Source organism: Stenella coeruleoalba (genome assembly GCF_951394435.1).
Source record: "Stenella coeruleoalba genome assembly, chromosome: 9".
NCBI classification, from domain to species: domain Eukaryota; kingdom Metazoa; phylum Chordata; class Mammalia; order Artiodactyla; family Delphinidae; genus Stenella; species Stenella coeruleoalba.
This window is the reverse complement of record NC_137155.1, coordinates 94327468-94344236: the sequence shown is the minus strand read 5'-3', so window position 1 is coordinate 94344236 and position 16769 is coordinate 94327468.

The window sequence follows — 16769 nt, the reverse complement described above, 5'->3', positions numbered from 1 at the left end:
GGAGAAGGGGGCCATGACAGCCTGGGCCTTCATAAAGGTAACTGCTCAGGGTTTCGTGTTGTGCTTCCGTATGTGTGGAAAGCATTTTAAGGGGACCTTGCTTACTACTCCTGCCCCAAATTCATGCCTCCAAAGCTTTACTTGAACAACCAAAGTAAAGCAGCACGTGGATTTGGTGTGATTGAGACTAATGCTACACGTGCAGTCCATAAGTGGCAAGAAACTATTCTCTCCCCTAAGGCTCTGGGATTATAAAAGGAGTATGGTCTGAATTGTGACTTTCAAACTGTATTGACCAGACCCACAAGAAATACAATCTGTCTTGTAATCTATTCTACACACACACACACACACAGTGTACTCTAATAATTTTACTCTAAATTGAAAAACACCCAGGAGTCTATTCTAGATTGAAAAAAAATACAGAAAAGGGTAAAGTAAAATGCATAAAGGGATTTTTTAAACTGTGCGTGCGTGTGTGTGAGTGAGTGTGTGTAACGGTTCTGCGTTGGGCACACGTGTCTTTCCTAAGTTTAGGGCAGTGTGACTATAGTTTACCACTGTATCTTCACCACTTAATAACAGTTTTTATTCTCAGATGTGGGCTAAGCGGAATAAGCCACCAATGACAGCAGGCTGAATGTGCTCCTATTGGGGAATAAGAAAATCAATTTAACTTCATTAGGAATGGGGAGGAGAGCTAGATTATTTAAATGGTGTCTAAAACATTCTACTCAAAATAGAATAAATGATCCCCATACCTGGGGAAGATTAAACCTGAAGCCACAAGGTCAAGCCATTCCCAGGGTGTCAATATATATGGAATGGAAAATTCCTGGCTCATACAGTACACGTTCGCCCTTCCTTGCCCACAGCAGATTCCACTTATCAATCATAGTTTTCTTTTCTGATGAGCCCCGGTCTGAGTGTCATTTCAGAACAATTCTGCACGCAGCCACGATCAGTTATTCTGCATTGCCCTGGCACCCCCGGGGGCTCAGAGCTAATCTGCGATCTCAGCACTGTGCACACAACAGCTACAGTTACAACCTGGGAGAGAGGTCATGGCAACACCATTCTTCGTCACAGGTAATGGATAAGTAAACAGATTCAAGGACTTGTTCCCTATGTACTTAATTCTACCACTGAAAGCAAGGGCTTTGTACAGTACATAGCAAACAAAAAAGAAAACCTAAGGCCATCTCTGCAAACAACTTGAAAAACATCAGCAAGGAGCTGAGATTATCCATTGCTAAGAAATTTTTCCTAATAGACCTATAGCTAGTCCCTGAGAACCAAGAAATCTCACATTATAATACGGTGTTCGTCCAAAGGTTGGAAAGGGTTTTTAACTCACTGTAAAAGGAATGGATAAGACTAAGATTATAAATCATAGCTTAATTATTTATTTCTTTTAAACATACCTTTAAGCCCTAAAGACCAGTGAATATTTAATAGCCAGTTATGTTTCTGAACAATAAACATGGGGAGTTAGGAGTGTACAATTCTGCAGGAACTGAGCAGACGCCCACCTGAATGGCATAATTAAGTCTGTGCTTCGTTGCTTAACAGTATGGATCCTCTGCTGAAATATAAAGTCCTTGAGAGTTTGCGTTTGGACTTTGTGTTCCTTGTTATCTGCTATATCTTCTGTCTTAGAATAGGGCCTTGCCTGCAGCAGGGGTGCAAAAAATATTTGTGTGGTGCCTTAACTAACCTCCCCACTTGGACCCAGGCCCCAGGAACATACTGCATGACTTCCCTAGCCCCTAGAAACTGTCATTCTTTTCCTTCCTTGATCCCTAACTATCCAAAATTTAATTAGATGCTAAAGTTTCGCTTGAACGGTTTCCTCAGTCCTAAAGATAAGTGCCTAATTCTAGACTGGGCAGACCTGGTTATAAACTTGCTCTCTCACATATCTGAAGAAGGAAATAATGTTCACAGTGCCAAAGCTGGCCTTAAAGACATCATCCAAGACAAAATACAGCCAGTAACACAAAGGAAATCAAAAGATCAAGGAATTTGAAGTTGCTTGATATGGACAGAGAAGGGAAAATGAGAGCCATGGGCAAATTATGATGAAGGTTTGGGAAACTGGTTAAAATAATCAAGATCGGGGACTTCCCTGGTGGGGCAGTGGTTAAGAATCCGCCTGCCAATGCAGGGGACACGGGTTCGATCCCTGGTCTGGGAAGATCCCACATGCCGCAGAGCAACTAAGCCCGCGTGCCACAACTACTGAGCCCACGTGCCACAATTACTGAAGCCTGCACACTCTAGGGCCAGCGTGCCACAACTAATGAGCCCGCATGCTGCAACTACTGAAGCCTGCGTGCCTAGAGTCTGTGCTTCGCAACAAGAGAAGCCACTGCAATGAGAAGCTCGAACACCACAACGAAGAGTAGCCCCCGCTCGCCACAACTAGAGAAAGCCCACATGCAGCAACAAAGACCCAACTCAGCCATAAATAAATAAATAAATTTATTTTTTTTAAAAAAAGAATCAAGGTCAAAATAAATGTGAAGGGCACTTGCAATTGGCCTGAACTGCCAGGAAAAAAGGAGAAACAAGAGGTAACAAAGAAAGCTTTCAGAGCTGGGAATCGTGTAGCTGCAGCTATTTCTAACTTCGGTGGTTCAAGGAATGCCCTTGGCTGTCATTTGTTGAAATAGACTACAGATAAGAATATATGTTATTTTCAAATACTTCGAGACCATGGCATGCAATTCTGCTATTTCCTTTGCTTGTGTCTACATCTACTTGTTCCACAAATTAAACCTTTAACATGGATACGAAATTAGGCTGGGGAGTCTAAAACCATAAAAAAAAAAAGTATGTTATCTCTAACAGCATTACCCACACAAAATCTCATTATTTGTGACTTTGATTCAGCGTTCTCTATTAATAAATAGCACTGTTGATTGGGGAGCTTCAAGATGGCACAAGAGTAAGATGCGGAGATCGCCTTCCTCCCCACAGATACATCAGAAATGCATCTACACGTGGAACAACTCCTACAGAACACCTACTGAACGCTGGCAGAAGACCTCAGACCTCCCAAAAGGCAAGAAACTCCCCACGTACCTGGGTAGGGCAAAAGAAAAAAGAATAAACAGTGACAAAAGGATAGGGACGGGACCTGCACCAGTGGGAGGGAGCTGTGAAGGAGGAAAGGTTTCCACACACTAGAAGCCCCTTCGCGGGCGGAGACTGTGGGTGGCGGAGTGGGGAGCTATGGGACCGCGGAGGGGAGCACAAAGCGGGGAGATTCCCGCACAGAGGATCGGTGCCGACCAGCACTCACCAGCCCGAGAGGCTTGTCTGCTCACCCGCCAGGGCGGGCGGGGGCTGGGAGCTGAGACTCGGGCATCGGTTGGAGCACCGGGAGAGGACTGGGGTTGGCGGTGTGAACACAGCCTGAAGGGGGCTAGTGCGCCACGGCTAGCCGGAAGGGAGTCAGGGGAAAAGTCTGGACCTGCCGAAGAGGCAAGAGACGTTTTCTTCCCTCTTTGTTTCCCGGTGCATGAGCGGAGGGGATTAAGAGCGCCGCTTAAAGGAGCTCCAGAGACGGGCGCGAGCCGCAGCTAACGGCACGGACCCCAGAGACGGGCATGAGACGCTAAGGCTGCTGCCGCCGCCACCAAGAAGCCTGTGTGCGAGCACAGGTCACTAGCCACACCCCCCTTCCGGGAGCCTGTGCAGCCCGCCACTGCCAGGGTCCCAGGATCCAGAGACAACTTCCCCGGGAGAACGCACGGCGCACCTCAGGCTGGTGCAATGTCATGCCGGCCTCTGCCGCCGCAGGCTCACCCCGCACGCACTCCATGCCTCTCCCTCCCCCCAGCCTGAGTGAACCAGAGCCCACGAATCAGCTGCTCCTTTAACCCCGTCCTGTCTGAGCGAAGAACAGACGCCCTCAGGTGACCTACACGCAGAGGCGGGGCCAAATCCAAAGCTGAACCCCGGGAGCTGAGCGAACAAAGAAGAGAAAGGGAAATCTCTCCCAGCAGCCTCAGGAGCAGCGGATTAAATCTCCACAATCAACTTGACGTACCTGCATCTGTGGAATACCTGAATAGACAACGAATCATCCCAAATTGAAGAGGTGGACTTTTGGAGCAAAGATATATGCATATTTTTTCCCTTTTTCTCTTTTTGTGAGTGTGTATGTGTATGCTTCTGTGTGTGATTTTGTCTGTATAGCTTTGCTTTTACAATTTGTCCTAGGGTTCTGTCCGTCTGTTTTGGTTTGTTTTTTTTTTTTTACTTTAAAAAATTTTTTTCTTCATAATTATTTTTTATTTTAATAACTTTATTTTATTTTATTTATTTATTTCTATTTTTTCTCCCTTTTATTCTGAGCCATGTGCATGAAAGGCTCTTGGTGCTCCAGCCAGGCGTCCGGGCTGTGCCTCTGATGTGGGAGAGCCAACTTCAGGACACTGGTCCACAAGAGACCTCCCAGATCCATGTAATATCAAATGGCGAAAATCTCCCAGAGATCTCCATCTCAATGCCAAGACCCAGCTCCACTCAACGACCAGCAAGCTACAGTGCTGGACACCCTCTGCCAAACAACTAGCAAAACAGGAACACAACCCCATCCATTAGCAGAGAGGCTGCCTAAAATCAATATAAGGTCACAGACACCCCAAAACACACCATCAGACATGGACCTGCCCACCAGAAAGACAAGATCCAGCCTCATCCACCAGAACACAGGCACTAGTACCCTCCACCAGGATGCCTACACAACCCACTGAACCAACCTTAGCCACTGGGGGCAGACACCAAAAACAACGGGAACTACGAACGTGTAGCCTGAGAAAAGGAGACCCCAAACACAGTAAGTTAAGCAAAATGAGAAGACAGAAAAACACACAGCAGATGAAGGAGCAAGGTAAAAACCCACCAGACCTAACAAATGAGGAGGAAATTGGCAGTCTACCTGAAAAAGAATTCAGAATAATGATAGTAAAGATGATCCAAAATCTTGGAAATAGAATAGAGAAAATACAAGAAACACTTAACAAGGACCTAGAAGAACTAAAGAGCCAACAAACAATGATGAACAACACAATAAATGAAATTAAAAATACTTTAGATGGGATCAATAGCAGAATAACTGAGGCAGAAGAGTTGATAAGTGACCTGGAAGATAAATTAGTGGAAATAACTACTGCAGAGCAGAATAAAGAAAAAAGAATGAAAAGAACTGAGGACAGTCTCAGAGACCTCTGGGACAACATTAAACGCACGAACATTCGAATTATAGGGGTCCCAGAAGAAGAAGAGAAAAAGAAAGGGATTGAGAAAATATTTGAAGAGATTATAGTTGAAAACTTCCCTAATATGGGAAAGGAAATAGTTAATCAAGTCCAGGAAGCACAGAGAGTCCCATACAAGATAAATCCAAGGAGAAACATGCCAAGACACATATTAATCAAACTATCAAAAATTAAATACAAAGAAAAAATATTAAAAGCAGCAAGGGAAAAACAACAAATAACACACAAGGGAATCCCCATAAGGTTAACAGCTGATCTTTCAGTAGAAACTCTGCAAGCCAGAAGGAAGTGGCAGAACATATTTAAAGTGATGAAGGAGAAAAACCTACAACCATGATTACTCTACCCAGCAAAGATCTTATTCAGATTTGATGGGGAAATTAAAACCTTTACAGACAAGCAAAAGCTAAGACAATTCAGCACCACCAAACCAGCTTTACAACAAATGCTAAAGGAACTTCTCTAGACAAGAAACACAAGAGAAGGAAGAGACCTACAATAACATACCCTGAACAATTAAGAAAATGGGAATAGGAACATACATATCGATAATTACCTTAAATGTAAATGGATTAAATGCTCCAACCAAAAGACACAGACTGGCTGAATGGGTCCAAAAACAAGACCCGTATATATGCTGTCTACAAGAGACCCACTTCACACGTAGGGACACATACAGACTGAAAGTGAGGGGATGGAAAAAGGTATTCCATGCAAATGGAAATCAAAAGAAATCTGGAGTAGCAATTCTCATCAGACAAAATAAACTTTAAAATAAAGACTATTACAAGAGACAAAGAAGGACACTACATAATGATCAAGGAATCGATCCAAGAAGAAGATATAACAATTGTAAATATTTATGCACCCAACATAGGAGCACCTCGATACATAAGGCAAATACTAACAGCCATAAAAGGGGAAATCAACGGTAGTAACACAATCATAGTAGGGGACTTTAACACCCCACTTTCACTAATGGACAGATATCCAAAATGAAAATAAATAAGGAAACACAAGCTTTAAATGATACATTAAACAAGATGGACTTAATTGATATATATAGGACATTCCATCCAAAAACAGCAAAATACACTTTCTTCTCAAGTGCTCATGGAACATTCTGCAGGATAGATCATATCTTGGGTCACAAATCAAGCCTTGGTAAATTTAAGAAAATTGAAATTGTATCAAGTATCTTTTCCGACCACAATGCTATGAGTCTAGATATCAATTACAGGAAAAAATCTGTAAAAAATACAAGCATATGGAGGCTAAACAATACACTACTTAATAACCAAGAGATCACTGAAGAAATCAAAGAGGAAATCAAAAAATACCTAGAAACAAATGACAATGAAAACATGACGACCCAAAACCTTCGGGATGCAGCAAAAGCAGTTCTAAGAGAAAAGTTTATAGCAATACAGTCCTACCTTAAGAAACAAGAAACATCTCAAATGAACAACCTAACCTTACACCTAAAGCAATTAGAGAAAGTAAAACCAAAAAACCCCGAAGTTAGCAGAAGGAAAGAAATCATAAAGAACAGATCAGAAATAAATGAAAAAGAAATGAAGGAAACGATAGCAAAGATCAATAAAACTAAAAGCTGGTTCTTTGAGAAGATAAACAAAATTGATAAACCATTAGCCAGACTCATCAAGAAAAAAAGGGAGAAGACTCAAATCCATAGAATTAGAAATGAAAAAGGAGAAGTAACAACTGACACTGCAGAAATACAAAGGATGATGAGAGATTACTACAAGCAACTCTATGCCAATAAAATGGACAACCTGGAGAAAAATGGACAAATTCTTAAAATGCACAACCTTCTGAGACTGAACCAGGAACAAATAGAAAATATAAACAGACCAATCACAAGCACTAAAATTGAAACTGGGATTAAAAATCTTCCAACAAACAAAAGCCCAGGACCAGATGGATTCACAGGCTAATTCTATCAAACATTTAGAGAAGAGCTAACACCCATCCTTCTCAAACTCATCCAAAATATAGCAGGGTGAGGAACACTCCCACACTCATTCTACGAGGCCACCATCGCCCTGACACCAAAACCAGACAAAGATGTCACAAAGAAAGAAAACTATAGGCCAATATCACTGATGAACACAGATGCAAAAATCCTCAACCAAATACTAGCAAACAGAATCCAAGAGCACATTAAAAGGATCATACACCATGATTAAGTGGGGTTTATCCCAGGAATACAAGGATTCTTCAATATACGCAAATCAATCAATGTGATACACCATATTAACAAATTGAAGGGGAAAAACCATACGATCATCTCAATCGATGCAGAGCAAGCTTTTGACAAAATTCAACATCCATTTATGATAATAACCCTGCAGAAAGTAAGCATAGAGGGAACTTTCCTTAACATAATAAAGGCCATATATGACAAACCCACAGCCAACATTGTTCTCAATGGTGAAAAACTGAAACCATTTCCACTAAGATCAGGAACAAGACAAGGTTGCCCACTCTCACCACTATTATTCAACATAGTTTTGGAAGTTTTCGCCACAGCAATCAGAGAAGAAAGAGAAATAAAAGGAATCCAAATTGGAAAAGAAGAAGTAAACCTGCCACTGTTTACAGATGACATGATACTATACATAGAGAATCCTAAAGATACTACCAGAAAACTACTAGAGCTAATCAATGAATTTGGTAAAGTAGCAGGATACAAAATTAATGCACAGAAATGTCTAGCATTCCTATACACTAATGATGAACAATCTGAAAGTGAAATTAAGAAAACACTCCCATTTACCATTGCAACAAAAAGAATAAAATATCTAGGAATAAACCTACCTAAGGAGATAAAAGACCTGTATGCAGAAAATTATAAGATATTGATGAAAGAAACTGAAGATGATACAAATAGATGGAGAGATATGCCATGTTCTTGGATTGGAAGAATCAACATTGTGAAAATGACTATACTACCCAAAGCAATCTACAGATTCAATGCAGTCCCTATCAAACTACTACTGGCATTTTTCACAGAACTAGGACAAAAATTTCACAATTTGTATGGAAACGCAAAAGACCCTGAATAGCCAAAGCAATCTTGAGAAAGAGAAATGGAGCTGGAGGAATCAGACTCCCTGACTTCAGACTATACTACAAAGCTACAGTAATCAAGACAGTATGGTACTGCCACAAAAATAGAAGTATAGATCAATGGAACTGGATAGAAAGCCCAGAGATAAACCCATGGACATATGGTCACCTTATCTTTGATAAAGGAGGCAAGAATATACAGTGGAGAAAAGATAGCCTCTTCAGTAAGTGGTGCTGGGAAAACTGGACAGCTACATGTAAAAGTATGAAATTAGAACACTCCCTGACACCATACAGAAAAATAAACTCAAAATGGATTAAAGACCTAAATGTAAGGCCAGACACTATCAAACTCTTAGAGGAAAACATAGGCAGAACACTCTATGACATAAATCACAGCAAGTTCCTTTTTGACCCACCTCCTAGAGAAATGGAAATAAAAACAAAAATAAACAAATGGGACCTAATAAAACTTAAAAGCTTTTGCACAGCAAAGGAAACCATAAACAATACCAAAAGACAACCCTCAGAATGGGAGAAAATATTTGCAAATGAAGCAACTGACAAAGGATTAATCTCCAAAATTTACAAGCAGCTCATGCAGCTTAGTATCAAAAAAACAAACAACCCAATCCAAAAATGGGCAGAAGACGTAAACAGACATTTCTCCAAAGAAGATATACAGATTGCCAACAAACACATGAAAGAATGCTCAACATTAATCATTAGAGAAATGCAAATCCAAACTACAATGAGGTATCATCTCACATCAGTCAGAATCGCCATCATCAAAAAATCAACAAACAATAAATGCTGGAGAGGGTGTGGAGAAAAGGGAACCGTCTTGCACTGTTCGTGGGAATGTAAATTGATACAAACACTATGGAGAACAGTATGGTGGTTCCTTAAAAAACTAAAAATAGAACTTCCATATGACCCAGCGATCCAACTACTGGGCATATACCCTGAGAACACCATAATTCAAAACAAGTCATGTACCAAAATGTTCATTGCAGCTCTATTTACAATAGCCAGGACATGGAAGCACCCTAAGTGTCCATAAACAGATGAATGGATAAAGAAGATGTGGCACATATATACAATGGAATATTAGCCATAGAAAGAAACGAAACTGAGTTATTTGCAGTGAGGTTGATGGACCTAGAGTCTGTCATACAGAGTGAAGGAAGTCAGAAAGAGAAAAACAAATACCGTATTCTAACACATATATATGGAATCTAGGGGGAAAAAAAGTTCATGAAAAACCTAGGGACAAGACGGAATAAAGACGCAGACCTACCAGAGAATGGACTTGAGGATATGGGGAGGGGGAAGGGTAAGCTGGGACAAAGTGAGAGAGTGGCATGGACATATATATACTACCAGACGTAAAATAGATAGCTAGTGGGAAGCAGCCGCATAGCACAGGGAGATCAGCTCAGTGCTTTGTGACCACCTAGAGGGGTGGGATAGGGAGGGTGGGAGGGAGGGATACGCAAGAGGGAAGAGATATGGGAACATATGTAGATGTATAACTGATTCACTTTGTTATAAAGCAGAAACTAACACGCCATTGTAAAGCAATTATACTCCAATAATGATGTTTAAATAAATAAATAAATAAATAAATAGCACTGTTAACTAACTTGTAAAAAATTATTAATGCCACAAAAGAATTAGCTTTTTATCAAAAAACCCCTATCTTATCAAAACAACTTGCCTTTACGTTCCTTTTATTAACACAAGTGGTAACTCAGAAAATATTTGTAGAATGCACGAACAAGCATTCTATGTAATATTAAGACATTCTGCTCACCTGGACCTTTTAGAAATCCCCATGCTTTGTCCCAACACTCCCTGCTGGGTAACCCCAATAATTTTAGTATCGATTATAAAATCGGTTATTAAAAATAATCATCTCAAAAATAGGCTTTCAATACTATGGCCATGGGACCAAATATATGAACGCCATAGAATAAGAGACTTTTTACAATAGAGAGGTTTTACCTTTTTGTCCTATCAGAAATGTTAATTGTCCATCAATTCTCTCTTGACTATATCAACTTCATTAATTTAAGAAGAATACTTTTCAATCTATGTTTCATTCTCTATTCATGAAAAAAATTTTCTAGGCCCCAACAGTCTCTCTACACATTCTTCTTTTATTTGCACTCCTTTAAATTCAGGGAAGCCTACATGAATAATGAGATGGGGAGAAACGGTGCAGAAAGTTGTTGGGATAGCTTTTACTCAGTGAATCTATTATGCATAGTTTAAAGTTGACCTTTTAATCCAAGTTTTTATTCAATTCCATTGCAAGGAATTGAGCAACATGGTCAGTTTGAATATCTGTATGCCAGTGGCACCAACAATGAGTTTCATGAGAAAAAGTCACATATTAAATCGTGAGGAAGTCAATATATTCTTTTCAAGGCCAAAGGGAAGCAGGCTAGAGACTTTTTAGGAAGACAGTAAGTTTTCCACAAAAAGAAAAATTTACTCTAAATTATAAGACACGGCTATGCAAATCATTTTCATAATTTCTTCTCTAGATTAGATGTTGCTAGTAATTGTGTATCCATATAAATATATAAATGGTGTTAGTCACATAGATGCTATGGTGATTTATTCCTACATTCAGGAACAAATAGCTTTGCACAAGTTGCCCTAAGACTTTTTCACCTCTCTCTTGGGTAGATGTATAATTTATAGGAGCTGAAGCTCCACAGCACAAAAATCAGATTCAAGAAGATAGGATGAATGGATTGACTACAAAGAATTAGGCGTTACAGGAGCCCCGAGTTACTTAAGCTTCCACTTACTCGTATTCTTGCCGACTCAACGCATTCCACATACAGGACCTTCTGTAGATTTCAAGGAGGCACATTTCATCTTACCGTAAAAAGGAATCCCCTAACAATTCTGCCCTCCAGAAGTCACAGCAGGGACTCACTCCCTCGTGATGCCACAAGCTCCCTGGTGGACAATGCAAGGCCGGACGAACAGTTGCGGGATCTGGCCTCTAAATTAATTTCCAAGATTCTATGTTGAATAACTCCCCAGGAATCCAAGATTTTATACCTATATGAAAATTGAGGGCAAGAATATGCTGCTTTCTACATGTGTGCTGCTTAGCTAAAAGTATCACAAGCAATTTTAACTTTGTATTTTTTACAAATGTATTTTTTTTAATAAACTTATTTTTGGCTGCATTGGGTCTTCATTGCTGCATGTGGGCTTTCTCTAGTTGCGGCGAGCAGGGGCTACTCTTTGTTGCGATGCACGGGCTTCTCATTGCGGTGGCTTCTTTTGTTGTGGAGCATGGGCTCTATCTAGGCACACAGGCTTCAGTAGTTGTGGCATGTGGGCTCAGTAGTTGTGGCTTGCAGACTCTAGACTGCAGGCTTAGTAGTTGTGGCTCATGGGCTTAGTTGCTCCATGGCATGTGGGATCTTTGCGGACCAGGGCTCAAACCCATGTTCCCTGCATTGGCAGGCAGATTCTTAACCACTGCGCCAATAGGGAAGTCCTACAAATGTATTCTTATGGCCTCATTGAAAATTTACTGCTATTGCATCTGCTAGTCAGGTTTCTAGGTTGGAAATTTATGGCTGGTGAAGGGTTTGACCTCTGTAAGAATGCAGATGAAAGAATGTAGATAAAAATGAGTTTCCCTGGTTCAACGAGAGTTCCAAAGTCCCAGGCAGGAGACTAACCCTGTGCCATTTCATTATAACAATGAGTTAACTTTCAATAAAGCGGAAAATCCAGTTAAATGGGATATTCCAAATTGACACATTGCTGTCCTTAAACACAAATTTGAGTGCCTACTGCATGGCAGACACGAGTACAATGATGCCCTCACAGGCATACATTATCATGAAATGAATGGGATGAGAGAGAGAGGAACAGGAGAAAGAGAAATGGGGAAGAGAGAGAAGGAAAAAAGGAAAGATTCATGGGGATGGAGACAAAGCAAGACTGAAAAAATACAGGAAAAATGGGACATTCCCCTTGGATGAAGGAGATGGGGAAAAAAGAAGAGAGGAAAAAGAGGAACGTTTGCTTCCCTTTCTAATCCATTTGTAATGCTAGTGAGCATTACCTTCAAATATTAACACAACGGTTAACATAGCAGTAAAAGACGGATGTTTATGTATCCAGTTAAAAAAAAAAAGACATTTGTGCGAATTTTTTAGTAATAGGTTAATGTCAAGAGCAAAAAGGACACAATGCGTATAAACGTTTTGATCACAATTTATGTAAATATTAGACAATACTGGAAGAGAAATATTTAAATTTTTACCATGGTTAGCTTTGAATAATGAAACTGTAGGTAACTTTTTCTTCTCTCTACTTCTGTCTTTTTCCATATTTCTTAAGAAAATAAGTAGCATGGTAACCACAAACCAAAAATCTATAATAGATACACACACGAAAGAGAAAGGAATCTAAACATAATAGTAAAAACAGTCATATCACAAAAGAGCAAAAGAAGAAAAAAGGAATAAAACAGAGCCACAAAAACAACACCAAAACAATAAACAAAATGGCAAGTACATACCTATCAATAATTACTTTAAGTAAACTAAATGCTCCAATCAAAAGATACAGAGGCCTGAATGGATACAAAAATAAGACCCATATATATGCTATCTACAAGAGACTCATTTCAGATCTAAAGACACACAGAGACTGAAAGTAAGAGGTTGGAAAAAGATATTCCATGAATATAGACATGAAAAGAAAGCTGGAATAGCAATACTTATATCAGACAAAATAGACTTTAAACCAAAGACTGTAACAAGAGACAAAGAAGGATTTTTGAAAATGATAAAGGGATCAATCCAAGAAGATATAACAATTTTAAATATATATGCACCCAATATATGAGCACCTAAATACATAAAGCAAATATTAAGTTATAAAGGGAGAAATTGACAGTAGCACAATATTAACACCCCACCTACATCAACGGACAGATCACCCAGAAAATCAATAAGGAAACACTGGCATTATATGACACATTAGAGGAGATGGACAATAGATATGGGACATTCCACCCAAAAGCACCAGAATGCACATTCTTTTCAAGTGCACACAAACTGTTCTCCAGGATAGATCACATGCTAGGCCACAAAACAAGTCTCAGTACATTCAAGAAGACTGAAATCATATCAAGCATGTTTTCTGACCACAATGCTATCAGACTAGAAATCAACTACAAGAAAAAAAAATAGCAAAAACCACAAACAAGTGGAAGATAAACAACATGCTACTAAGCAACGGATGGGTCACTGAAGAAATCAAAGAGGAAATAAAAAATTCCTGGTGACAAATGAGAACAAAAACACAACAATCCAAAATCTATGGACTGTAGCAAAAGCAGTTCTAAGAGGAAAACTTTTGGTGATACAAGCTTACCTCAGGAAACAAGAAAAATATCAAATGAAAACCTAACCTTACACTTAAAGGAACTAGAAGAACAAACAAGACCCAAAGTTAGCTGAAGAAAAGAAATAATAAAGTCAGAACAGAAATAAATGAAATAGAGACTTAAAATAATAGAAAGCAATAAAACTAAAAGCCAATTCTTTGAAAATATAAACAAAATTGATAAACCTTTAACCAGACTCATCAGGGGAAAAAAAGAGAGGGGCCAAATCAATAAAATCAGAAATAAAAAAGAAGTTATGACCAGCATCACAGGAATACAAAGGATCAAAGACATTACTCCCTATTTGCTTTCCCACCATGTCTGCTCATTCTCAGTGATCTCATCTAGTACTTATGACTTCAGACAACATCTGCATGGAAACTCACATATCAAATTGTCTACCCAACATCCCCACTCCAATATCTAAAAGACTTTTCACACTCAACACATCCACCACTGAACCTGTGCTGTTCTCTCAAAAGCCTGCGCCACATACTACCTTCCCATCTCAATGACAGCAACTCCATCCTTCCAGTTGTTCAAGCCCAGATCCTTGAGTCATTTTGTCTCCTCATTCTCTCACAATTTCTAGCTCTTTCAAAATGCATTTAGAATCTGGCCACTTCTCACCCTCCCTTGCCACTATTACCCTGGTCCGAGCCACTATCATCTCTCATCTGAATCACTGCAATCACCCCCCAATGGTCCCTATTTCTACTTTCTCTCTCCCCCTCCCCAACTAGTCTCAGCACAGCTGCCATGTCTAATCATGGCATTTCTCTACTCAAAACCCTGCTGTGGCTTAGGAAAACCTTATAAGCCCCCTGCTCATTCTGTTCAAGCTTCATGAGCCTCCTTGCTATTCCTGAAATACACCCACTCCTACTCCTTCCTTAGGGTGTTTGCTCTAGCTGTTCTGTTTGGAACGCTTCTCCCCAGAATCCACTAGGCTACTGCCCTTGCCATTTTCAAATCATTTCTCACATCTCATCTGCTCAACAAGGTCTACCTGGAGCATGCTTTTTAATAAAGAAACAGGCCCGACTACCCAACTCCACATCACCCCAACTCTGGTACTTTCAATTCCCTTACTTTGCTTTAATTTTTCTCCAAAGAATTTATCACTTTCTAGCATGCCATATAATTTACTTATTTATTATGTTATCTCTTCTTCCCGCTAGAATGCAATCTCCAAAAGGGCAGAGATCTTTGCTTTATTTACTGACATATCCCAAGCCCCTAGAGCAACACCTGGCCCATAGTGGATGTCTGTATTTAACAAGTGCTTATTGAGAATCTGCCGCATGCCATGCACTGGAAATTGAGCACGGAATAAGACAAGCATGGTGCCTGTCCCCTTGAAGCTTACATTCTAATTCTGCAGATTTTCTGGAGACAACTACTTCATATAATCTTCAAAAGAAAGTGAAAAGCATCAAGAAGAATTGCACCAGCCACTCTCACGGCATGTTAAATGCGCTCACGAAACCATCAGACTCTGATGACTGAAACAGACATGACAACCATGTGCTTTCAGGCTTCATCCCAGACAATCAAGAGACTAGGAAACAGAACCCCAAGGTTCCTCAGTCCCGTATGTAAAAGAGAGTTTGCCCTGATGACACTAGATGTAATTAATGATGAACAAAATAAGCCACATAAGACACTATATGTCATTTTAGTCTTTCGATAGATAACTCCTCCTCTAAATAAAAAGACATGCTCCAAATAAAATTATCGCCATTTTAAAAATTCCCCTGACGTGGTAATCAAGTCTTATGCTTTATTCAGTAATTAGCTGGACTGAAACCCTTCCATGCCCTTTTTTTTTTTTTTTTTTTTGCAGTTCTGGCAGCAAATTGATAACCTTGGGCAATGTTTAATTAGCACCCTTAAAAATGGTTTGCTAAATTAGTCAACTATGAAATAACCTCACCCAAATGATGAAGTTCAAATTGCATTTCAAATCCATCACCTGTTTTTACTGTAGGAACACAGCATCACTCCAGGATTGTTAATGGCAATGTTCACTGGCCTGTGTTTTAAGTCATGCCCTGCACAGCGTGCAGCAAATATGAGCTGGTACATCTCTACGTTGCTGTTTCAAGTGGTCTGCCAGCCATTTGGTGTTGACATGTCTATTACCAGAAATAGCTCTGCTTCCATCCTTAACCCAGTGGAGATCATATTTAAAGATGAGCCTCCACAGGTCCAGGGAAGTCACCTGTGTTACTCAACATGAGGAAAGCCGGGGCTTCCACTGGGAAGGATGTTGTAGTGACCGTGCTTAACTGGCAGGACAGCTGGGCTAGTCATGGGAGGTCACTCCTTCTTCATACCTCACACCCAAATTGGACTTCTGAAGCATCTGTTATTTAGCAAGTATGCTCACGTGACCTTATTTCATTTCAGGGTAAGACCAGGAATCAGGTAGTTGGAACTCCAGCACACAGATGAGAACATGAAGCATCAGGAGGCTGAAATAACTCACCCAGAGCTACAGAGGCAGAGCCAGAAGCAGATCTCTGGTCACCTGCCTGCAGGTCATCTGCCACCACCTGGCGCCACTGTCAGCGCCAGCCTCTGTTCCACCAAACACCTCCTCACTTGTCTCTCTTTCCCAAGTTTTGTCTTCCTCCAGTCATATCTCTACACTGCAGCCAGAGTGATCTTCTTAAAAGGCAACCCTGCTGGTGTAACTCTTCTACGCATGGCTTACCGCTGCCCTCAGGCGATGGTCCCAGGTCATCCTGCCAGGCCCTGTGTCGTCTGTCCTCTGCTTTCCTCTGCTGTCTGCTCGCCGCGCCCCAGCCACCCTGCCACCTTTCAGTTCTCTGAACTCTCTCTGCTGTCTCAAGGCTTTTGCACAAGCTATGTCCTACAGCCCAGTCCCTACCCCTAGCACTTCCACTAGATCTGTCACCGGGCTTTCCGGGCAGCTGCCAGGG